The sequence below is a fragment of the Dasypus novemcinctus genome, chromosome 20, assembly GCF_030445035.2.
Source record: "Dasypus novemcinctus isolate mDasNov1 chromosome 20, mDasNov1.1.hap2, whole genome shotgun sequence".
Taxonomy (NCBI): Eukaryota; Metazoa; Chordata; class Mammalia; order Cingulata; family Dasypodidae; genus Dasypus; species Dasypus novemcinctus.
The window spans coordinates 21,252,923-21,276,028 of NC_080692.1; the positions used below are offsets into that span (position 1 = coordinate 21,252,923).

Here is a 23,106-nt window from a genome sequence, read left to right on the forward strand (position 1 = left end):
AGTCAATGAATATACTGCTCATATTAAAATAGTAATACTGTTATTTATGAAGGAGAAATTTCCCCATTCTGGGCTCATTTCTCAACGTGGGGGGCAGCAGGCTGAGCCAGGTTCACTGTCTTGTGGGTGCAGGCCCTGACCACTTTCCTTACCCCCACCCCTCCTGCGGGTTCCGGCTACCCCCTCCTCTTGGACCTGAAGGCACGGAGATGCAGACCACCCCCCCCGTGGGAGAATTATATTCTATGGGGAGGGGACGTTCAAGACCCCGAAGGCCTCTTCTCAGAGGGTCTCCAAGAGGCCCTTAGACACAAAGGGCTGAGTGCCCACCCCCCGAGAACCCTCCCAGACTTTACTGCCCACATCCCACCCCCTAACAAGGCCGCCTGGTTTACCCTCTGTTCCTTCCTGGTTTACCTCTCTGTTCCTTCCTGGTTTACCCTCTGTTCCTTCCTGGTTTACCCTCTGTTCTTTCCTGGTTTACCCTCTGTTCCTTCCTGGTTTACCTCTCTGTTCCTTCTTGGTTTACCCTCTGTTCCTTCCTGGTTTACTTCTCTGTTCCTTCCTGGTTTATCCTCTGTTCCTTCCTGGTTTACCTCTCTGTTCCTTCCTGGTTTGAGCAAAGAAGAGAAGAATAATTTTGGGGTCCAGCAGGCTGTCACCTCACCACCCTCCTACTGTAAAGTGAAATTCCCACCATCTTCCTTCCCGGTCCTTCCAGGGGCTCCCCAGCCCCGTGTGTCAACACCGACACAGACACACGCACACTGCCATGCACACCCACACACGTACCACTCAGACTCACACATGGATACTTGCATTCCCCGATACACACACACAGGTTTCTGTAATTGAAACAATAAATGCACATCTGTAGTAATAATACCTGCATGCTCATAGGTGATTTTCCGCCGAGCATTGGATCCCTTTATCCATTTCCCTCATCTGGCTATAAATGCTTTGAGGCCAGGAACTATGTTTAACAATTCCTTTTACTAGCTCCTTAGAGTCTGTTTTAGGAAGTGGTAAAAGATCTTGGTTAAAAGTATGGGTTCTGAGGTCAGACCACGTGGGCCTGCCTCCCACTAGTCATTGCACAAGTTACTTAACTCTTCTTTTTTTTTTTTAGATTTTATTATTTTATTTTATTTCTCTCCCCTTCCCTGCCCACCCCCCCCCACCCTTCCACCCCCACCCTTACCCCCAGTTGTCTGCTCTCTGTGTCCATTCGCAGTGTGTTCTTCCTGTGTCCGCTTGTATTCTTGTCAGCGGCATCAGGAATCTGTGTCTCTTGTTGTTGCGTCATCTTGCTGTGTCAGCTCTCCATGTGTGCGGTGCCACTCCTGGGCAGGGCTGCACTGTTTTTCACCCTGGGCGGCTCCCCTTATGGGGCGCACTCCTTGTGCTTGGGGCTCCCCTACATGGGGGACACTGCTGCGTGGCAGGGGCACTCCTTGCGTGTATTAGCACTGTGCGTGGGCCAGCTCACCACATGGGTCAGGAAGCCCTGGGTTTGAACCCTGGCCCTCCCATGTGGTAGGTTGATGCGCTATCCGTTGAGCCAAATCCACTTCCCAGTTACTTAACTCTTATATACTCAGTTTGTCTGCTTTTGAAATGGTGATAATAGTGGAAACTACCTCCTAGAGCTGTTATGAAAATTAAGTGAGATTATCCATTGAAAGGGCTTAGCGCAGTGTCTGATACATGGCAAGCATTTAAATGTCAGCTTAAGGAAAAAACTAAGCTCTCTGCATCCTTTTCAGGACTTGCCCTCTTCCAGCCTCTTAGTCTCCTTGTGGGGTGACTGAAGAGTAAGACGAATGGTTCCCATTGTGTGGCTCGGAGGCCCAAGGGCCAGAGGGGAAGCAGTGGTGGGAGCCAGGCCCAGTTAGAGCCCCCTCGCTGCACTGCTCCCATGCTGACTGCCCCCATTTGGGTGGTGGGTGTACCTTGCTCCTGCCCCAGGTCCCTAGATCTTCTCTGCTTCCAGAGCTCCTTCTGCTGTTCGTGGCCTTCTGGACATCCTCTCTCTTGCATGGGCCACCGACCAGTGCCATGAGGGAAGGTCTTTGGGCAGCGGTAGCGACTCTCCGGCCTTTCCAGGATGGTGCTGTTGGGGTGGCCAGCGGGCCGCTTCCCAGTTCCTTCTGCTTCCCCAGGCGGCTCCAGAGCACTGTCAGCACGTGCTGGGGCTGGGCCTGCCCCGCCAGCTCAGGAAACGCGAGCCCCTCTTGCTCATCCGAGCCAGCTCACCAGCAGGACCTGGCCGAGCGCTTGGCAGCCCCTTGAGGCGGCCTGTGGTTTCTTCCAAAAGCTGATGGAGCTGGTGAAAATACAAGTTTGCTCTTTTGTTTTGTTTTTTTCCTCCATTTAACAAAAATTGCCCCTATATTTCCTGGATCCACTTGCAATTTCTTCTTCACGTTAGCTTCCAGTTTAAGCTCTCTGGCCTTTGAGGAGTGGGGAGAAGGTTTCTGCTGCTCGGGGCTGCTTTTCTGTTCTGGAAAGATTTCTCTCCAGGTGTGACTGAGGGCAGAAGGCAGGAGCTGGGCAGGGGCCCCTAAAGTCAGGTGTCCACCTGTAGGTGATGGGGTTCTGGAGACCACATGTAGGATTGGCCTGTGGCATGCCGGCGAGACGGGCACTCATCAGCTGTGTGACCTTGGCCTTCCAGCTTCAGCTTCCTCATCAGTTATCATGGGAATAATAATAGTACCTGCCCCGTCGAGATGTAAGCATTTGGTGTCATCATCTCTGTAAAATGGTTAGCATCGTGTCTGGCACAGATGGGGATGCTCTAAAAATGTAAGTTACTTTATTTTTATTGGCAAATTTTATTTGTGTTGTTTGCAGCCTTCCATTTCTTTACACCTTTTCTCTTTTTGTGATAACCCTGATTCTTTCAGGATACCAGAGTTCTTGAATTGCTGTCTCTTCTTTCCTCTAATGATGCCTACTCTTCAGAAAAGGTCTAAATGTTGTAGCCACATCAGATTTCAAGAACATTGAAGGTCATCCAGGTCACTTTCCATCTGATTTTTTTTAGAGATGTATTTATTTTATTTATTTTTCTCTCCTTCCCCCCCATTGTCTGCTCTCTCTGTCCATTCGCTGTGTGTTCTTCTGTGTCCACTTTCCACTTGCATTCTTGTCAGTAGCACCGGGAATCTGTGTCTCTTTTAGTTGCATCATCTTGCTGCATCAGCTCTCCATGTGTGCAGCGCCACTCCTGGGCAGGCTGCACTTTCTTTCGCGCTGGGTGGCTCTCCTTACGGGCGCACTCCTTGCACATGGGGCTCCCCTATGTGGGGACACCCCTGCGTGGCACGGCACTCCTTGCGCACATCAGCCCTGTGCATGGGCCAGCTCCACACGGGTCAAAGAGGCCTGGGGTTTGAACCACGGACCTCCCATGTAGTAGGCAGACGCCCTATCTGTTGGGCCAAGTCCACTTCCCCCTCCATCTGATGTTTGTCCTTGTTGAGTGGCTCCTCTGCTTTAGCTCACCTCCTCATCTCCTCTGACCTGCTTTGATGGGAAGCTCTCTACCTGCTGAGGTCGTCTGTTCTAGCTGTCTAGTTTTCTCTACTTTAGGGGGAAAAAATGAATGCAGGATTTATGGAGCCCCTTTCTGTGCCAAGAGCTGCTAGGCATGTTCATAATTTCTTTTTGTTCCAAGAGGCCTCGGAGGTGGGTGGTGATATTCTCATTTTTACAGAGGAGGAAACAGAGCAAGCCTAAGTAAATAGCCAGATGTCACATGCAAGAAAGCGATAGCGGGATGGAATTAGCCTGTGTCTCCACAGCAGGGCCTGCGCCGTCGGCACCACTGCTGGTGGAGCAAAGTGGATGATGACACAGGCGCTCGAGCTTGGTCTCAGCTTTTCCACTACCATGTGAATTTGGGCCAGTTACTTACCTCCTCCAAGGATCACCTGATGTGCGGCAGTAGTAGCATTTCTTTCATAGAGTGGTCGTGGGTATTAAACGAGAAGAAGGCTCCGACGCTGATAGAGCTGTGGGCACAGTGCCTGGCAGCGTGCAGGGAGTGGCCAGAGCTTGACTCCCGGAGGCCCGTGCCCTCTCTGGGAGCACGCAGAACCAATCCTGGCCAGGCCTGCAGGCGTTTGACCTCAGGTGTTGGTCCCTCTCAGAGTCTCTTGTCTTCAGTTTTTGCATTCCTGCTCTTTCTGGCCCAGTTCTAAGCCCTACCACCATTCTATTTTTTTTTGTTTTTCTTTAAATTTTATCATTGCAGCTCTTTTTTTTTTTTTTAAGATTTTATTTATTTATTTGTTTCTCTCCCCTTCCTCCCCCCACCAGTTGTCTGCTTTCTGTGTCCATTCGCTGTGTGGTCTCCTGTGTCTGCTTCTATTCTTGTCAGTGGCACCGGGAATCTGTGTCTCTTTTTGTTGTATCATCTTGCTGCATCAGCTCTCTGTGTGTGTGGCGCCACTTCTGGGCAGGCTGGACTTCCTTCGCACTGGACGGCTCTCCTTATGGGGCACACTCCTTGCGCGTGGGGCTCCCCTACGCGGGGGACACCCCTGCGTGGCATGGCACTCCTTGCACGCATCAGCACTGCGCATGGGCCAGCTCATCACACGGGTCAGGAGGCCCGGGGTTTGAACCCTGGCTCTCCCATGTGGTAGGCGGACGCCCTATCCATTGAGCCAAATCCGCTTCCTTCCACCATTCTATTCATGCTTCTCCAAATGTGCTCCTGTTTGAAATGCCCAGATCCCAGGGCGATCTCCAGCTGAGTTGGGGCCAGCCTGGTGAGAGATCTCACTTCAGTGGTTCTGGATATGCTACCTTTTAAAAAATCTTGATGGCCTTATCCCCTTCCTCCAGCTCCTCGGCTCTTCGGGCTCGGGCTCTTTCACCCCGGCGCTCACAGTTGTGCCCGGCCCTGCCCTCCACCCTCTTGGCGAGCAGCCTGTCTCTTTCCACCTAAGTCAGGGTGCGGCTGGCAAGGAACCCCTCCTCCTCACCTCCGGGGCAGCTGGTGTCTGCCGGGGTACTGCCGCGTCCAGCCCAGAGTCCCCGTCTTGTCCCTGGGTTATCCTGTGAGGCCAAGCAGAGAGGGCTTGCTAAGAGCCTTGCTTCCCCACGTCTGCAGCCAGGGACCTCATTTCCACCTGATGCGCCATGTCCACCTCTTGGGTGGGTTTATGGTTTCAGGCCTATTTCTGACTGTGCTATGGAAGACTGCCCCTCAGGGAAGGAATCTCAGGCATGAACGAGCAGATGGACAAGGTATTTTGGGGGGCAGAGAGTTTGTCTCTGTGCTCTGGAAAACACTCCACCATCTGCCTCTGTCCAAGGCACCCCACCCGTCCTGGAAAAAGACGCGGCCTCGTCTCCCACTCCATGGCCCATTCTCCTGAGGCCTGGTCTGCTTCACCAGGCACTTTCCTTCCAGTTCGGGGTGTGGTTGTCTGCCATTGATCTAGCTGCATGAAGAGTTTACTTTATTTTTAAATAATGATTCCGTTATTCTATGAAAATGTGCTTGCAAAACGTGAAATAGCAAAGAAGCAATAGAGTGGAATGTAGCGACCCCTTTCCAGCACCTCCCTCAATCCCAGTGTCCTTCTAGGAGAAGCGACGGGTAAAACTTGGTGTGGATTCTAGATCCTTCCAGACCTTTCATTCCAAGGCATTTTTTTTTTTTTAAGATTTATTTTTTTATTTATTTCTCTCCCCTCCCTGTCCCCCCGTTGTCTACTCTCTGTGTCCATTTGCTGTGTGTGCTTCTGTGTCTGCTTGTATTCTTGTCAGTGACACCAGGAATCTGTGTCTCTTTTTGTTGTGTCATCTTGCTGCATCAGTTCTCCGTGTGTGCGGTGCCATTCCTGGGCAGGCTGCATTTTTCTTACGTGGGGTGGCTCTCCTTGCAGGGTGCACCCCTACGTGGAAGACACCCCTGCGTGGCACGGCACTCCTGGCGTGCATCTGCACTGCACGTGGGCCAGCTCACCACATGGGTCAGGAGGCCCTGGGTTTGAACCCTGGACCTCCCATGTGGTAGACGGATGCTCTGTCAGTTGAACCAAATCTGCTTCCCACGAAGATATTTATTTTTAACTCTCATCTAAGAGTGGCTCCAAAATAAATAGCACTGTTACATTGAGTGGCTGAGTGTCTCACATGAAATGAGTTCAGATGGGCCCCAAAATATGCCTCTGAAAGTTGGAGAAGCGTTAGACTTTTCTCCTCGAGTGACAGGTGTGCAGGGAAACGGATGTAGCAGGGAAAGAAGTCCTTGATATAGAGGCTGGAGGCAGGTCCTCAAGGCCCAGGAACCATGGAAATGGATCGTCGAGGAGAGCAAACTCCATTCACAATCTATCACCTGTTGGTCACTTACCATGGCCAGACAGCTGCCCAGGTTCAATTCCGAGCTTGACACCTCTGGCTGCCTGACTTTGGGCAAACCCAATTTAGTGACTCTCCCTGGGCCTCAGTTTTTTCCATTATAAAGTGGCTCAAATAGTAGTCTCTAGCTCCTGGGGTGGTTGTGAGGGCTGACTGCTTGGAGCAGGCCCCGGGGAATGTGTAACAGCAGGATCCGCCACGCTGTCATCGCCACGTGTCAGGCGCAGGACTAGTGCTTTCCTTCCGATCTGCCTGGAGGGACTGTGTCAAGTGTCAGCTTAGCTGCGACCCTTGGCCTTCCTCCGTGGCCTTCCTCCGTGGACTATGGCTGTGGCAGGGCTAAGCAAGCCACACTGCAGCGGCACCAGCAAAACGCATTGAACGCCGCTGTGTTTTTACCGTATGAATGAATGAATGGGAGATGGAGACTTCCTCCCCTCTGAAGATGGGAGTGTTGTGGGAGCAGTTACACAGTTAGCTATTACTGGCCACTGACACATTAGCATGAGTTAGCGTCATAGATACTTTGTCCTGAAAGGGATCTAAGAGCTGATCCTCAATCCTATAAATGGGGGAATGTGAGGGCTGGAGGAAGGAAGAAAGTTACCAGGCACGTGACATGGGCAGGACGGGGTCTGCCAACGCTGGAGCCTGGGTCTCGGGCTGTGCCCATCTGCGAGGGCCATCCCCTCTGCTCAAGGTCGCTGCATAGAGTGGAAGGTCACCTGGGGCAGGCCGGCAGACAGATGGGCCTTTGGGAGGGCTGGAGGGAGGGCTGGGGGCAGCGGCCGTGGTGCTTGGCATGGCAGATGGCTGCTGGGGGCCCCGCGTCTTCCCAGAAGGAGGCCAGAAGGGAGCTGGCCACTTCTCATCGCTGGAGTGTGAGGAGAGAGTGATGGCGGGCTGCCTGGAAGAGGCAGTGGGGATTGAACGGGAAAGTGCTCCAGGTGGAGAAGGGAGGAAAAGGCCTGCAGGTGGAGGGACTGGTGTGGGGACGGGCGTGGCACCCCCAAGCAGTAGCTTGATGTGGGGGTGCTGGGAGTGGATGGTGCCAGGCTGAGAGGAGAGACGCCACAGAAGGCTCCTGTGGGCAGGGCCGCGTTGTGCTCACCTGTTCGTTGTACTCACCTGTTCCCCCACAGGCTAGGGAGCCCATTGTTATCTGTCCTGAGGGCCGGGGAACCATCCTTGCCCCCACCCCCAATCCCTGGGAAGACAACCAGCAGGCATTATTTTTTTTTGGGGGGGGTACCCTTTTTATCTGTCTGATGCCCTCTGCCTTGTCCTAGGCTTGGCCACGCCAAGCTGATCACTCACCCCTGGCCCGGCTTTAGGGGGATGAGGGGCTACCGGTCACCCAGACTCTGGTGGCCCTCTGGCTTGTGGCCCGCCCTTCTTTGTCTTGACCACTAGATGGCAGCAGGAAATGCTTCAATTTCTCCTCCAGGCTGATTTTCTTCTCCAAGCCCTTGGCGCTGGGAGTCCAGCCACGTCCATTGGCGAGCCCGGAGGCTCTCGGAGTTCTCGTCACAGGTCACAGATGGGTGCAAAGAAAGACCGCCCTCTTGGAGCTACGTCCCACTCTCCCACGCAGTCCCGAGAAGCAGCCATCTTCCAGCGTGGGGAGGTGGCTTTTCAGGACCCCCCCGGTGGGACCCGGGCTGCTGCAGAATGTGCCCGAATGGGGCGCAGCTCCTCCTAACGGGAAGGCCTTGATCGTGCTTACCTTGCTGGGTGTTCGAGGGCCTTAGAGGCCTCGGGGCTGGGTGTCATCGAGGAAAGTCCAGGGGCTCTCTGAGGGGTCCCCAGCTGAAGAGGCTGCTTGGGACCCCCTGGAGGTGCAGCTGGGGCAGGGGCAGGGGTGACGGCGTGGTGACTCCTAGCCTGGGAGGGATGACAGCACGAGGCACAGACGCGCACCCCACTGATAATGATAGGTAACAAGAGCTTGCGTCCATCTGGTGCTTCCTCTAGGAAGCCAGGGAGGCCCTGCCTCTCTCCTTGCCTTCCTTTACTCCTCAGGACAGCTCGTGGCTGTGGTTCCTCAACCCACTGCTCCCAGCTGGGGGGGGCCGAGCAGGCATTTCAATCCGAACCCTGCCGATCAGTTCCACACCCGCTCGCCGTCAGTCTTCAGCACTTGGCACATCACCCGACAGTGCGCTTTGCAGCTCACGCGGTTCTCTCTCGTCTTCCACGGTCCCCCTGGCTTCCTCGGCAGCCCGTCTGTTAGGTCCTGGGGTAGCTCTGGGCAGGTGAGGAGATGGAAGCCCAGGGAAGTGGGGGGCTAGCACGACATCCCCAAGACGGGATGCTAAGCCTGGTCCTTTGGTGCCACGGTCGGGCTCGCGCTTGTCTTCTCTTACTCATGTAGTTCTCTTTTTTTCCGTGAAGCAGGTGTGCATGTTGTGGATTGGCGGAAGTGAGCAGAGCACTCACTTGGCTGCCTGAGATCAGGAAATCTATCCCGGTACACTGTGTCCCCAGCCCACCACCCTGGGAAGGGAACACTGTATACAGGCCCTGGGGGCTGCCACGGAACCCAGCCTGCGGGAGAGCAGAGCTGGGGGCAGGAGAGCTTGGCAGGACAAGCCGTAAGCTGCGCCTCCCGCTGGCCTCCTCTGTGCAGTCCACTGTCATATACCCGGAGCTGGGGGGAGGGGGCAGCAGGAGCTCAGCCCTGAGCTGGAGAAGGCGCCCACACTGCACTGTGGGGCCCACCAGGTGGTCCCAGCTGCCAGGACCTTCAGCCAGCTGACCAGTGGGGGAGGGGCCAGCGGGGTGGGTGGGGTGGGGGTGGGGTTCTCCTACTGGGAACTGAGTTCCCATCGGCCTTTTGAGCTGCCAGCACCGATCTGGGCCCATCCAAGGCAGGTGGGGCTTGGGCTTGGAGCCCCTTTCCAGCCGGCCCCCTCCCCGGCCAAACCTGGGTGCGGCAGCGGGGGTGCCCTCTCCAAGATGGGTCTTCTCGAGATCCCGGGCCTCCCCGCCCACTCTGGGCTCGGGCCTGGGGCCCGGGGTGGGCAAGTCAGCTTTGCCAGGGGATGGCGAGCCGCCGAGAGGTGGGGGTCTGTGGGCCGGTGGGCACAGCCCTGCCCGCCTCCCCGCCGCCCCTCCCCTGGCCGCTCCCTTCCTGCTGGAGGACCGGCTGTCCACCTCTGGAGCCCAGGCCAGTGTCCAAACTCCCCTGCCCACCCCAGGGCCTGCTTCCTGCCCGGCCCCCTGCCTGGCTCCCACCGGTAGAAGCAGTCCCCTTTGATGCCACTGACACGCTCTGCTCTGGGCACCGTGCATCCGTTCCAGGCTGGATTTGGGCCTCCAGAGAGCGCTGTCCCCTGGGATGCCAGTTCAAAGGCTTCTGCTTTGCAGCAGACGGCCGAGCACTCAGCCGGGCCCCCACATCCTGCTTGGCTTGTCTTTCTCCAGCTGTGACCTCCCTGTTGTGCTCCTGGCAACAGACTTGCTTTGGGGGGGGGATCCTTTCCCCTTGGCCTCTCCTCCCCGTATTACATCAGCTTATAGCTAAATGCCCCGGGGTCTGGTTGGGGAGGGCTTTAATTAAATTTTTTTTTTTCCTGGGGAAATAATTCCACCCCTTGTCACACGGATTTCTGCCTTCAGCTCTTTAGGGGGCTTGACTTCCTTCCCCCCTGCCGTCCATCTCAGGCCCCTGGATGCTCAAGAGAGGGGCAGCTTTGTTTCCTGAAACTGGGGCTGTGTGGCCTGGGGGCTCAGAGGAAGGCTGCGTGGGGGAGTGGGGGAGTGGGGGAGTGGGGAGCGCCGTTCCGCCCTGGCGCTCCCTCTCCCTGGCTGTGCGATGTCAGTGGTCCACTCGCCTCACCCGGCCTCACCCGTGGCTGGCTGGCGAGGGGCAGCGGCCAGCGCTTCTCATTCCAGAATGGAGCGCTCGCCGCCGGCCGGAGGGCGTGATTTCCCGTCCTTCCCCACCTTGGTAGGGGGGTGCGCGGCGGGAGGCCTGCGGGGGGGGGGGGGCTGCAGTCTTGCCTGAAAGAGGAAGCTCATCAGTGCGGGAAGACGAGCTCCTCTCCCGGGGGGGCCACGCCAAGCAGGGGAATGAGCTCCGTTTCCTTGCTGGGGCTTCGCTCACGGCCTGGAGTCACGCGTGTTAGAGGGAGGAACCGGGCCAGGGGCGTCTGGTTCGGATGAGAAGAGGCCCCTGCACTCCTTCTGCCCGCGCCCGCCTCTGCCCACTCACCTGGCCCTCATGTCTGGGCCTCCCCCCAATTTCTTCCCTGCCTTCCCCCCGTTTAGCTCCCTCCCATTGCCTCATTTTCTCTCCGTGCCTCCTTCCAGGCCCTGGGCCTGCAGGTGTGGGGAGGCCCTGCACCCTCCTGTCTGCCCTGCAGCCCCTCTCCTGCTCCCCCTCTCCTGCTCCCCTCCCCCCCGTGCTGCCCCCTGGACAGGCAGGAAGCTGTCCCCTGGTCCCCAGCTCGGGAGCCCAGGGCTGCAGGACGAGGGTGTCCCGGGCGAGGCGCCCTCGGCCTCCCCCGCCCCTCGGAGCAGGCGCACTTGGAGCTCGGCCCCCTCCCCAGGGCCCACATCTGGCCCAAGCGCTCGGTTTTCCCGGCTGTAAATTGCCTCCTGCTGCCCGCTGGCATCTTCTCAGATTTCAGCTTCATGGCCTTTTTCTTCTTCTGGGGGTGGGTGGGGGCGGTTGGGGAGGATGGAGGCTCGGCTCCTTGCTCTTTCCCTCCATCTGAGGCCAAGGAGATGAACCTCTGGCGGCGCTTTTCGTGAGCCTTCTGCCCGGGAACGACCGAGCGTGCATTCAGCAGGTGGCTGAGTGGGAACCGGTTTTGATTAGATTTCCCTCCTTTCTGTTCACACACTGGCCCCCCTCCTCTCCCCCCATCCCACCTCCGAGGCCAGGCTGCCCCTGTGTCCACAGGTCCCCTCGTGGACCATGCGTCGATGTCCCTGGGAGGGGCCTTCTCCACGGGGGCTGGCTTTTGTTTGGGACGACTTGGGGGACATGCGATTTCTTGCAGTTGCCCTGCCTCACCCCCCTTCTTGAGGGTCCACAGGGCTCCACCTTCCTCTGATTCCTGCGGCGCCTCAGGTGGGTTTCTCTCCCTTCGCTCCGGCCCCCGCGGCTGACACCTCAGGGGCCCAGGCCATTGCCCCCATGTGACCCCATCAGACCAGCAGGCTCTGGCTGGCTCCGGGGGTACAGAATTGGGTTGTACCCCCTTGGCTCTTGGTTTGCCCGCTGGGCAAAGCCTGTTGGTTTGGGCCGTGGAAGGGCCTCTCAGGGCAAGCCCAGGAGGAGAGCGTCATCTAGGCCTGTGCTACTCACGGTGTGGCCCGCGGCCAGGAGTGGCCTGCGCTGCGCAGGGGCAGAGTCGCAGCAGTTTGGCAATGCTGTGCCGTTCGAGGCCAGTTTGGTGTGTCCCAGGGGAAGCTGGCAGAGAGCACTGGGGCCTGGACCCCAGGAAGCTCCCCAGGCATTTTAGCCGAAGCTGAAGGACTTGTCCTGATGACCAGCCGGGGTACAGGCCAGTCCGGGTGTTGACATCCTGGCCTGAGATGTGTCTGCCCGCGACAGGCTGGTGGTAGAGTGCCTGCCCTGAACCCTAGGCGGGCTGGGAGGTGCTGCTCTCGGCGTTCCACCCTTTAGGGTCTCTTTGGAGAAGTTGAAGATGATTTTAGGTTTGGTAGGGAAGTCGGAGGGTAGTTTGGGGTGTGTCGTGGGAGGATGTCAGGATGTTTTGGGGTTAGGTGTGGGAGGCCAGAAGGAAGGCTGGAGGGCAAGTGGGTGCTTTGAGGTTCAGGGGGTGAGGACAGAAGGAAATAGCGGGGTTCCTGGAAAAGGGCAGGGGAAAGAAAGGGTTCAGCGGTGTGGACCAGTGGAAGTTTGGAGGTTTGTGGTGGGAGGCTGGGGAGAAATGTGGGGTTTGAGTCAGAAGATTAGAAGGAAGCGTGGGCAGATGTGTGACCAAGGGACACTTCAGGTTTGTTGGGGAAGGACGAAGGGAGGGGGCCCCAGGTGCGTGGAAGAGGCCCAGGGGCAGTGTGGGGTTCTGTGCAGAGGCTGGGGGAGCCGGGGGCTTAGCACCTGGGGGCTCGGGCTCCCGGCCAGGACCAGGACTGGCCTTGGGTTTCGTATGACATTGGGGGTCTCTGTCAGCTCCTGGATATCCCGTGTCATCGGAAGCTTAAAAAAAATCTCACAACCTCGATGCCAAAGCTTCTCCCCCCCAGCTTCCTGGTGCTGTGGGGGCTCCCAGGAGCACCCCACCCCGCTCGTTCCCCAGCAGGGCGGTGACGGTGCCCTGCCCGGGGCACGCCGTGGTGGGCCGGTCCCTGTGCCGGCGTCCCCCGCCCCCGTGCGCTCCTCGGAGCCCCACACTTCTTTCCCGGCCTGGAGAAGGCCTGCTTCTTCCAACAGGCCTGCGGGACCCACTGCCCAGAGGGGCCTCCCCGCCCCGTCCTCTCGCTTGCCCTCGGCCTGCCTCACAGCTGGCGACGGCTTTCAGGGGGCCCCTGTCTGTCCGCCTAGATGGCAGGCAGCCAGCAGCAGGGCCGGGGGCATCTGGGCTGGCACGTGTCTTTGTTGCTGGGGCCATTCATCCTTGTCTCTCCCTCCTCTTGCATGGCCCCCCTCTGTGCACCCTACAGGGCAGCTTTTGCTGGAACAGTCTCCACGGGAGGACAGTCGCCTCCTCGAAGGCTTGGCGCAGGCACCCCACCCCGCTCTGCCCTGCGGTGGACGGTCAGCCTCTCGGGCAACCTTCAGCCTCTGTCCTGGGCACTAGGAGGTGTCTCTGTGCTTTCCGCCTGGCCCCGCAGCCCTCTTTCTTGGTCTGGCCCTTGCTTGGGGCTCTTTCTCGGGGGGCCAGCAGGTGACTGTTGGTTCTCTGCCAGGCCTTGTGCTGGACGCTCAAAGACCGTGGCTTTATGCTCACCATCATCCCGAGTGACGAGGAAACCAAGGCACGGAGAGGTTCGGGAGGCGCCTGCCCGCACCCGCTCTGCTCTGCTCTGCTGGGTGGACGCTGCCGGGCACGGTGTCCTGCTGGGGAGCCTGCTGCCAGCCACGCTCGCCCTGGCCCTGGCCCTGCTCCATCAGCCAGCCCCCCCCGCCCCCCTTCCCCTTGGCAGCTGAGCTTCCCCTTCTCTGGCTGGGGGTCCCGGCGCTCCAGCGCCTGGAAACTGGCGGGGGTTTCGGCTGTCTTCTGGCTGGGGGACGGCCCCCTCCCTAAGTCTCCCTCCCTCCCCCAAGAGGGGCTGAAGCCATTCCCAGGCTGGTCCCGGCTGTAAGAAAAGGGCCGTGGGATGAAAGGTGATATATAAATGTAAGGCGATGATTATTTATTTGACAGGGACAGCTGCCCGTGGTAAAGAATGTAATCGAGTAATCCTTTTGTGAAAATCAGATCCGAGGCTCAGCACGCCGCCTGAAACAGCAAAAGGCCTTTCTCCCTCCTGCCGGCGCCCCACCCCCCGGCACTCTCGTACACTTACTCGTGTTCCCACGATCGCAACACGCGTGCCCCGACGGCATGGACACGTGTGCCTGTGGCACACACACCCTTTCTTTCTTTTGCTTTTGTTGTTATTAACACCCTACATAGCCGTAATGAAAGCATCAAAACCAAGAAATTGACAGCGGTATAATAGTAACTAAGCAATACACTTTTTTTTTTTTTTTTTTGGATTTCACTGCTTTCCCCACAAATGTCTTTTTCTCTAGCCCAGGATCCCACGTTGCATTTAGTCGTCCTGCTTCCTTGGTCTCCTTCTCGGCTTTCTTGTCCTTGGCAGTTTTGAAGGGCCCGGGCAAGACTTTGCAGAAGTCCTTGCTTTGGGCTGTCCTACACTTTCTCATGATGAGATCAAGGTTACACATTTTTGGGAAAAATTCCACAGAGTGTATGTGCCCGTCTCAGGGCCTCATTTCAAAGGATACATGATGTCCCTGTGTCCCCTTACTGCTGAGGTTGACCTGGATTACTTGGACAAGGTGCTGTCTGCCCACTTCCTCCACTGTGCAATTACCACTTTTTCTTTGTAATTAATAAATATTTGGGAGAAGTACTTTGAGATTGTGCAAATATCCTGTTTCTCCTCAAACTCCTACCCACTAATTTTAGCCTCCATCAGTGAGTCTTGCCTGTAACAGTTGTTACTATGGTGTTTGCTCTGTGGTATTTTTTTTAAACCTTTAATTGCAGTAACATATATACAGCCCCAAATTTCCCATTTTACCCATTTTCAGTTGAACAGTTCAGTGGTATTAATTACAGTCAAAATGTTGTGTAATCGTTATCAACATCTATTACCCAAACTGTTTGATTCCCTCAAACAGAAACTCTGTAGCCTCTGAGTTATAACTCCCTCTCTTCCTCAGTCCCAGATTTTAGCTTTTCTACTTCCCTCATTCCTTCTACATTTATTTTGGAGTTCTCCTATTAGGAAGAGCTGTCCCTTCTCCCCACTTATTATTTATTTATATTTTAGGAGGTACTGGGGATTGAACCTGGGACCTCATACATGTAAAGCAGGCGCTCAACCACTGAGCTATACCTGCTCCCCTTTCCATTTATTTATTTAATATTATTATTAGTTTTTGAGGTGCTGGGGCCAGGGATTGAATCCAGGACCTCGTATATGGGAAGGTGGCACTCAACCAGTGAGCCACATTGGCTTCCCTGGGTTGGTTTTCTCGTTACTTTTGCTTGTTGTTCGTTTTTGTTTTTTCAGGAGGCACTGGGAATCAAACCTGGGACCTCCCGTGTGGGAGGCGGGAGCTCAACTGTTTGCACTTCATCTGCTCCCTATTTTTTATTTGATTAATTATTTTTATCACTATGGGTATTCATTTTATTCTATGAATTATAACTCTGTGCTCTGGATTACTTATTTTGTTGGAAAATTATTTCAGCTTTGGCCATTGGGAGCTCCTTTGAATTATCTCCTCTGTCCTTTTGACAGGCCCCATCCTTTTTTGAGCACTTCCTTATTTTCTGGCACCATATCATGCTCTAGACTCATATTTTTCCTGCCCTGGTCCTGTAATCAATCATTTCTCTAGGTCACCTGGTTCCTTTATTGGAGAATGGTGTTTAGAAACCAAGATCTGGGTACCATGTGTGTTCATTGCTACTGGGGTGTCAGTGCTTTTAGAGCCTCTCGGTGAACACAGCTGAGGAATGTGTGTGTGTGTGCCAATTCACCTATACATATATATCGCTATTTCTATTGCTCTTTATCTATGTATGTATTTTAAATATCATGAGTTTGTAATGTTCTTTCATTTGCTTTTAATTTGGCAGCTTGGGGGCTGGAAGGAACCTGAGAAATTAAATCCAAGTTCTCCGCTCACAGAGGAGGACAGAGTTGCTGAGAACAGTGGGGATCTGACCGAGGTGACCTGGCCTGTCTGAGGTAGGTTTGGGGCTGGAGCCTGGGCCTCCTGTTGCTTAGCCCTTAATGTGACTTCAAATCTGCCTTCCTTTGCTTCATTGCTTAACACAAGGTTACCTAGAAAATGTTACTCCTTGTTTTCACACATCAAGCTGATCAAGTTCAAGGCTCCTTTCTTTGCTTCCTCTCTGCCACGTGAGCACCCCCACACGCCCAGCAACCCTGGGCATCCTTGAGTGGACACCACATCTGCTCACCTTGACTCCTGCTTAGACTCCGAGGCCCGTCAGTAGGGACCGTGCTTGCCTCTGGTGAGCACCCAGAATGCATTGCACCTGCCTCCAGACTCTCGAAAGCCCCCTATCTCCCAGGGCCTGCTCACAGCTCCCTCTGTCACATCTCCTCTGATTGTGCTGGTCCCCAGTCCCCTTGCTCTATGGTTTACTTGGCAATGCTCTCATTTTGGAAAATTCCCTTTTTTTTAAAAAAAACTTTTTTTTTTAGGATTTATTTATTTACTTTATTTTCCTTTTTATTTATTCTCTCCCTCCCCTAGATGGTTCTCTCATCTGTCTGCTCATTGTTTGCTCGCCTTCTCCAGGAGGCACTGGGAACCAAAGCTGGGACCTCCCACATGGGAGGCGAGTGCCCAATGGCCTGAGCCACATCTGCTCCACCACAGCTGTGGCTTCTGGGGCCTGTGGCATCTGCTCATTGTGGTGGGGGTGGTGTCTAACTAGTAGCAGAGGGGGGTGACATCTAGCTCATTGTGGGCGGGGGTGGCATCTGCTTATCTTCTTTTAGGAGGCACTGGGACCCTAACCTGGGACCTCCTATGTGGTAGGTGGGCGCCCAGCAGGTGGAGCCGTATCTGCTTCTTGAAAATACCTTTTTATGTGAACTGTTTCCATCCTCCTGTCTCAACTGAGAGCTTTTCTAGGGCAAGGGCCATTACCTTTGGCTTCTTTGTGCACTACACGGTGCCTGGCATCTAGCAGGTGCTCATTTGGGCTTCCTTATGGGTATCTCTTTTTTTTTTTAGGTTCTAGGCTTGGGGATTGAACCTGGGACCTTGTATATGGGAAGCTGGCGCTCAGCCACTGAGCCATATCACTCCCGAGTTAGTTTTTTGTCCTTTGCTTATTATTTTTTTTAGGAGGTACTGGGGACTGAACCCGGGACCTCCCACTCGACCGCCTGAGCCACATCTGCCCCCGGAAGCTCCTTCTTTATACCTGGGGTGGAGAAATGCCCATATGAACAGGTTGTGCTGAGTTGAGGGCTGGAGATTCCTGAGTACTTACGGGTAAACCGAGTCCCAGAAGAAGAGGGAGCATGTTCCTCACCCCTGCACCCCAATAGCACATACACAGTGAGGTTGGAGCAGGGGCAGGTGTCTCAGCTTCCCAACGGCTGTCTGCCAAGATCATGCCATCCTGCTCCTCCCTCGCTCCCTGACCAGATGGCAGGGGGAAGGCATGGCTGGCATCAGCCTCGGTGATGCATGACCACATGGGGCTCAGAGCAGAGTGGGCTCGGACTGTCAGGGGTGTCAGGCTGGGAAATCGGAAATTAAGGGCCTGGTGCCATGGCCAGCCAAAGCCTCCCCCAGTGCAATGTTCCGAAGTCACCTGTGGTGGGTTTTATTAACATAGGCACGGGGGAGGAGAGGCCGCTTGGCAGGCTCCAGGCACAGATGGGCTGCCGGCGCCGGGCGCAGCCCTGGGAGCAAGCTGCAGGCCACTGGGGGCTTGGCGGTGGGCGTCCATCTCTAAGCTCCCGCTGGCACCGTCGTGAGAAACTCGTCTCCACTTTGAAACCGTGCACCTGCAGGCCAGCCCACGCCCTCTTTGGGTCTCGGTCTTCTCATCTGTAATGTGGAAGCTTGGACCAGATGACCTCTGAGGCCTCTCTCGGCCCTAATAGCCTAGACTGAGGACCTGGCTGGGGCTGGGGCTGAAGGCCAAGGGACAGATGGGCGCAGTGGGCTGGGCCAGGGATGGGAACCCATCAGAGGGGGACAACGTCCCCCAGATGCCACAGGAGCCTTGGGGAGCTGAGGAGGGGCTGCTGTCGGGCAGACTTCTTCATGGTCAACCCTGAACAGGCAGAAGGAGGTCTTTTTCTTTTCTCCATAGTCCCTGGACATGTTTACTGAGCACTTACTATTTGCCAGGCATCGTCTAGTGCTAGGAAAACAGCTTTGAGGAAGACAGCCAAGGTCACGGCTTTCTTGAGCCTGCGGTCTGGTCTAACCGAGGAAGGCAGACAGTGGGTGAACAAGTGTGTAAGAAATGAATCACACTTGGAATGCATTCAGGTGTCTGCACGTGCTTTGCCCTTCTTCCTTGCCACTGCTTCTCCGTTCCCTCCACTGTCTTCCTCCCCCGCTTGCTTTGCCTCTGGGGCCTTTCTTCACCGCCCCAGGCCAGGCCTACCTGGGATTCTGAGCTCTCTCCAGGAGCTCTAGGTTGTGCCCCTCCTGCTGACATGTGCACAGAATTCCCTGGAGGAGGAGAGCGGCTGTGCCTGGTTCTTTTTCTATTTTTTTTTTAATATATTTTTCATTTACTTTTATAAGATACTTAGAGAACAAAAAAGTTATGTAAAAAAAATATAAGGGATTCCCATATGTCCCACTCCCACACCTCCCACTTTTCCCACATTAACAACTTCTTCCGTGAGTGTGGTACATTCATTGCAATTGATGCACCCATTTGGAGCACTGCCACTAAGCATGGATTATAGTCTACACTGTAGTTTACACGCTCTCCCACACAATTCTGCAGGTTATGGCAGGCTCTGTAATGGCCTGTATCTGTTATTGCAGTGCCATTCAGGACAACTCCAAGTCCCGAAAATGACCCCATATTACACCTCTTTGTCCCTCTCCCCATCTTCAGCACCTCCAGTAGCCACTGCCTCCACATTAATGATATAATTTTTTCCGTTGCTAGAATCACAGTAAGTCTATAGTAGAATACCAGTGAGTCCACGCTAGACCATAGTTTATTCCCCACTCCTGAGGATTCTGGGATGGTGATGCCCACCCCACCTCTAATTCAGAGGGGGCTTCTTTTTTCTATCCACTGCTCTTGGATTCCATGGCCTCAGCGTGGTGTAGTAAGAATGTAAGCTTCAAAGTCAGACTCTCTGGGCTTGTGTTCAGATTGTGTCACTAGCTTATGCAAGTACCTTACCTTCTCTAAGCCTTAGTTTCCTCATCTGAAAATGGGCTTAACCACACTTGCCTTGCAGCATTTCTGGGGGGAATACGTGAAAGTATTTTAAGTGAAAGTACGTTGGTGGTACCTTGACCGTAGGAGGTGCCTGATTATAGGAGGTACCCTGTCCCTCCTTTTAGTCAGGTGGGCCGTGGAAGGGCTGCTGGACAGGAGGAGGGGTGACACTCCTGCTCTGGGCAAGGTGCAGACCTGAGCTGGGAAGGGCCAGGAGGCCACTGGGGGGCTGGGAAAAATGACAAGCATCCTATGCATCCCAAAAATGAAGTGTGGTGACAGCTGCCTGCTGCATCCTCCTGGGTGCTGGAGCCAAGGAGAGGACGGCCAGGCGTGGAGACCCTCACTTGGGGGCATGACCTGAGTTGGAGGGCCTGTTGGAGCCACCATCCCGAGGGTGTCACCCCTGCAGCAATGCGAAATGGTTCCTCCCCCTGGCTCCGGTCCCCTTTTGAGCCACCTGCGGCTATCCTTCCCCTGAGGCTAGCGCGTCCTCTAGAGCCACACTGCCGTGGGGGCATTTCAGAAGTTAAGCCAGAAGGTTACTTTGTGACAGCCCTGCATCTGCTGACCCCCAGGCCGGCGCTGCCCTGTGCCACCTTGCACCCTCTTGGGCTGGGGGTCTGGGTCCTGGGCTTCTTCCCGTGCCACCCGAGTCCTGGCGGCTGGCAGGGGCAGGCTGGGGCCTCGGGGCCGCAAGGGCGCGGGCTGTGGCGTGGGGAAGCACAGGATGCCTGCGGGGGACTGCCCCAGAGCAGCGCGGCTGCCATCACCGGGCCTGGAGCCTGCACCACGGTGCTGGGCGGCCCTGCTATTTGTGGAATCTGGAGACACCTGCCCCCAAGCAGGACCAGGAGGGCCAGGGAGGAAGGTCTGCGGAGCTGCATGCTTGCATTCCGCTCCGTAATGAGATGCGCGGAGGAGCCCTGGCTCTTGTCCTCCTCTCCAGCCCTGGCTGGGACTGTGCCTGGGTCGGGGGAGGCCCCCTCCATCCAGCTGTTACCCACCCCTCCTCACTGCTGCAGCTGTCCCAGCTCCATCAGTCTCGTCCAGGGCCGGGGGGAGGAGGGGGCTGAGGAGGAGAGGGGGCCTCTCGGCACTTAGGCTCCTGTCTCAAGGAGGGGTCTCTAGTTGCCGAGGGAGGGGGCTTGGGGTGCTTGTGGGGTGCATGCAGCCAGCTTTCAGCCCCTCCGCTGCAGTGCCTCGGGGAGGCTGCTCTAAGTGGAAAGAATAGAAGTCCCACCGCTCCTCCGTCGTCTCCACTGGGGAGTCTGAGCCCTTCTAACTCTCTTCCTTTGCTTGGTGCTTCCTTGCCTTGCTGTGATTTCCATGAATGAACGAAAGGAGGGTCCCTCGCCTGCCTCCAGCATGGAGAGGTGGGTGGAGGCCTGAGCACAAGGGGCCGGGGGTCTCTGTTTCTTCTGGCATTGGTAACACTCAGCGTCTGGGGTCCGAGCTGGGGTGGGTTATCCATAAATGCACAGGCGCAGGAGCGGATGTGGCTCAAGTGGTTGAGCGCCTGCTTCCTACACAGGAGGTCCTGGGTTCGGTTCTTGGTGTCTCCTAAAAACAAAAAAAAAACAAAGAAAACCAGTTCAGGGGAGCCAATGTGCCTCAGTGGTTGAGCGCTGGCTTCCCACATAATGAGGTCCCAGGTTCGATCCCTGGTGCCAATACCTCAAAAAAAAAAAAAAAAAGCACACATGTGTCCTGTGCTTGGAACCTGGGCAGGGGGGTACAGGATACTCGTCCTAGCACTGCAGTATTTGCAGGCACAGGGTCCTGGCCTGTGCCCTTTTTTTTTTGAAGTCCAGCTGAGTCCTTGCGGGCCCCGCCTGCCCCGTGTTCTGCAGGAGCTAAGCGGAGAGAAGTCGAGGGACGTGGTGTTTTTTCTCACGCTGCCCTCCGCCTGCCAGGCTGCGGACAGGGCAGGACTGGTCTCAGTGCAACAGGTAAGAGCATCGCAGCCTAAGATCTGTTTTCAGCTCTTTGAAAAAAAGAGAGGCTCTAGGAGAGTCACTTTCTTTGTTTTTATTTCTTAGCTTCATCCGGTCCCAGTGCAGGGCTGCAGGAGTGTTAGCCAAATAATACTCATCAGTGACTCCAAACCTGGCTTAGAGTTAGAGACATCTGGGGAGCTTTCCCATAATTCAGACTCCTGGGCTCTCTTTCCAGATTTCTGGGAGTGGGGCAGGAACCTGCATTTTGAAAAGCTTTTCGGGTGGTTTCAATGCAAAGTTAGGTTTGGGAACAGAAATTCCCAAGTACTTTCTCCTGAAGCATGCCTTTGAGGAGCCTTTGTTCATTCACTCATTCAGCCGGACTAGGACATCTAATGAGTGGTGGGGTGTGCCTAGGGGTGCGGGTAGCATTGGGCGGGGGCACCCACGTCCCGGGGAGTGTAGAATTTAGCTGGTCTCGCCAGTTCCTTCTCCTCCAGCCCACATCCACCATTTAAACGTAGGGAGAAAGGTGGCGTGCAGGAGGTACCTGCGTGTGTGTGTGTGTGTGTGTTACCTTTTGCCAGGGTACAGAGAGCCGCGTCTCGGTCTCCTTGGTCGTTCCAGGCCCTCTGCCTGAATGATGATGGGCTGGCTTACCCTTTCTGTGGGGATTGGACTAGGGAGGGTCCCCAGCAAGCCCCTAGCTCACCCCCTTATCCTGACACAAGGGGCGACTGATGCCCAGAGAGAGACCAAGAGGCTCAACTGAGGCCACCCAGGGAGCCGGCGCTTTGTTTACTTATTTATTTTTTGGGGGGTGTTTACTTTGGAAGAACCGCTTTATGAAACCCCGAGGGGCGTGGGGGGTAGCGGGACCCTGGTGGCGGCGTTAGTTCCTGCCGTCGACTGGGGGTGGCGCTCTTTGACCCGCAGGTTTCTGTCGTGCGTGCAGGGTTATGGTGCCGCCCCTGCTGCTGCCGCTGTGTAGAATTCAGGACCCCACGTGCTTGGCCCGTTCCTTCTCCGGCAGTCCATCTGGGCTAATGAGCGAAGACAGCGAGCGTTTTGGGGCTCAGCTTGTCTGAGCCCTCCTTCTGGTGGGGGTGACCTATGCTTAGCCCCCTGAGAGGCCGATTTCAGGGTGCCAGTCTCCAGGACAGTGCACTCTGCCCCTGCCCCTGCCTGGACTTCAACTCCCCCGTGCCTTCTAACTCGCTGCTCCCAGCTCAGCTCCAGGCGCAGGGCGAGAGGGCATAGGGTGAGAGGGCGCAGGGCGAGAGCAAGCAGGGCGAGAGGGCGCAGGGCGAGAGCAAGCAGGGCGAGAGGGCGCAGGGCAAGGGCACGCAGGGCGCTTGGTTTCGCAGCAAGGCCCCTGCATCCGAGCCTTTGTCCTTCCTCTCCACTCTCTGTCCACATTTTTTCCCAATGAAGTTCTTCCTCCCCTGCACGGTCCCCGGTCTCCAGCCGGCTTCTCCAGCCAGGGACACAATTGGATTGCAATTGCTAGCACTTCCTGGAGATCACGTCCCTGAAGAGCTATAAAAGTGCAGGAGTGTTTCTGGCCACCTTTCCACGCGGTGTGTAGAGGCTGGCGTGGCTGGTGTGCTCTCACATGCCTATAGAACGTGCGAGCATGTGTGCACGTGTGCATATGGGCACACGTGCGTATGTGCACCGGGAGCTGGCGTGCGGTTGTGTTTGTGTGTATGTGCACGTGTGTATGTGCGTGTGTGTATGTGAGTGTGTGTGCAGCGCGTTCGCTCTAAGGGAGGCGCTCGTCTTGCATTACCTATGTCACTAGTTTCTGGCTGCCAGTCCAGTTTCTTAACTGGATTTTCTGATGACAGGCTCCGGAGGGCCCCCCCACCGTACGCCGTCGGGCACGGAGCCGCCGTGGGGTGGATTTGGGTAATGGCCGGGCTGCATTCCTCCCATTCTTTTCTCACAGGAAAAAGTGCCTGGAAATAACCCTGTGCTGGGGATTGCTTACAGGAGGGGAGGGGGCGGCTGCCGTCACCAGCCCTCGCATTTGGTGCCCTCCTGGCCCCCGTCCAGGCGTTCCCTGCCGTCTCCCCTTGGAGGCAGATGCCACCAGCTGGGCAGGCACCAGGGTTGCACATGGTCCTCGGCAGGCTGACGGGGCGACCGAGCAG

At 55.9% G+C, this 23,106-nt stretch overlaps 1 protein-coding gene across 6 annotated transcripts in view; it reads left to right on the forward strand.

Annotated features, from left to right (window-relative positions):
* The window catches only part of TSPAN9 (tetraspanin 9), a 226,588-nt gene that overhangs the window by 61,595 nt on the left and 141,887 nt on the right, over window positions 1-23,106 (forward strand). For all 6 annotated transcript variants that reach the window (XM_058282593.2, XM_058282594.2, XM_058282595.1 and 3 more), the window contains one exon: window positions 15,681-15,792. The gene's annotated coding sequence lies outside the window, so the exon portion shown is untranslated. The remainder of the gene's footprint in view (window positions 1-15,680; window positions 15,793-23,106) is intronic.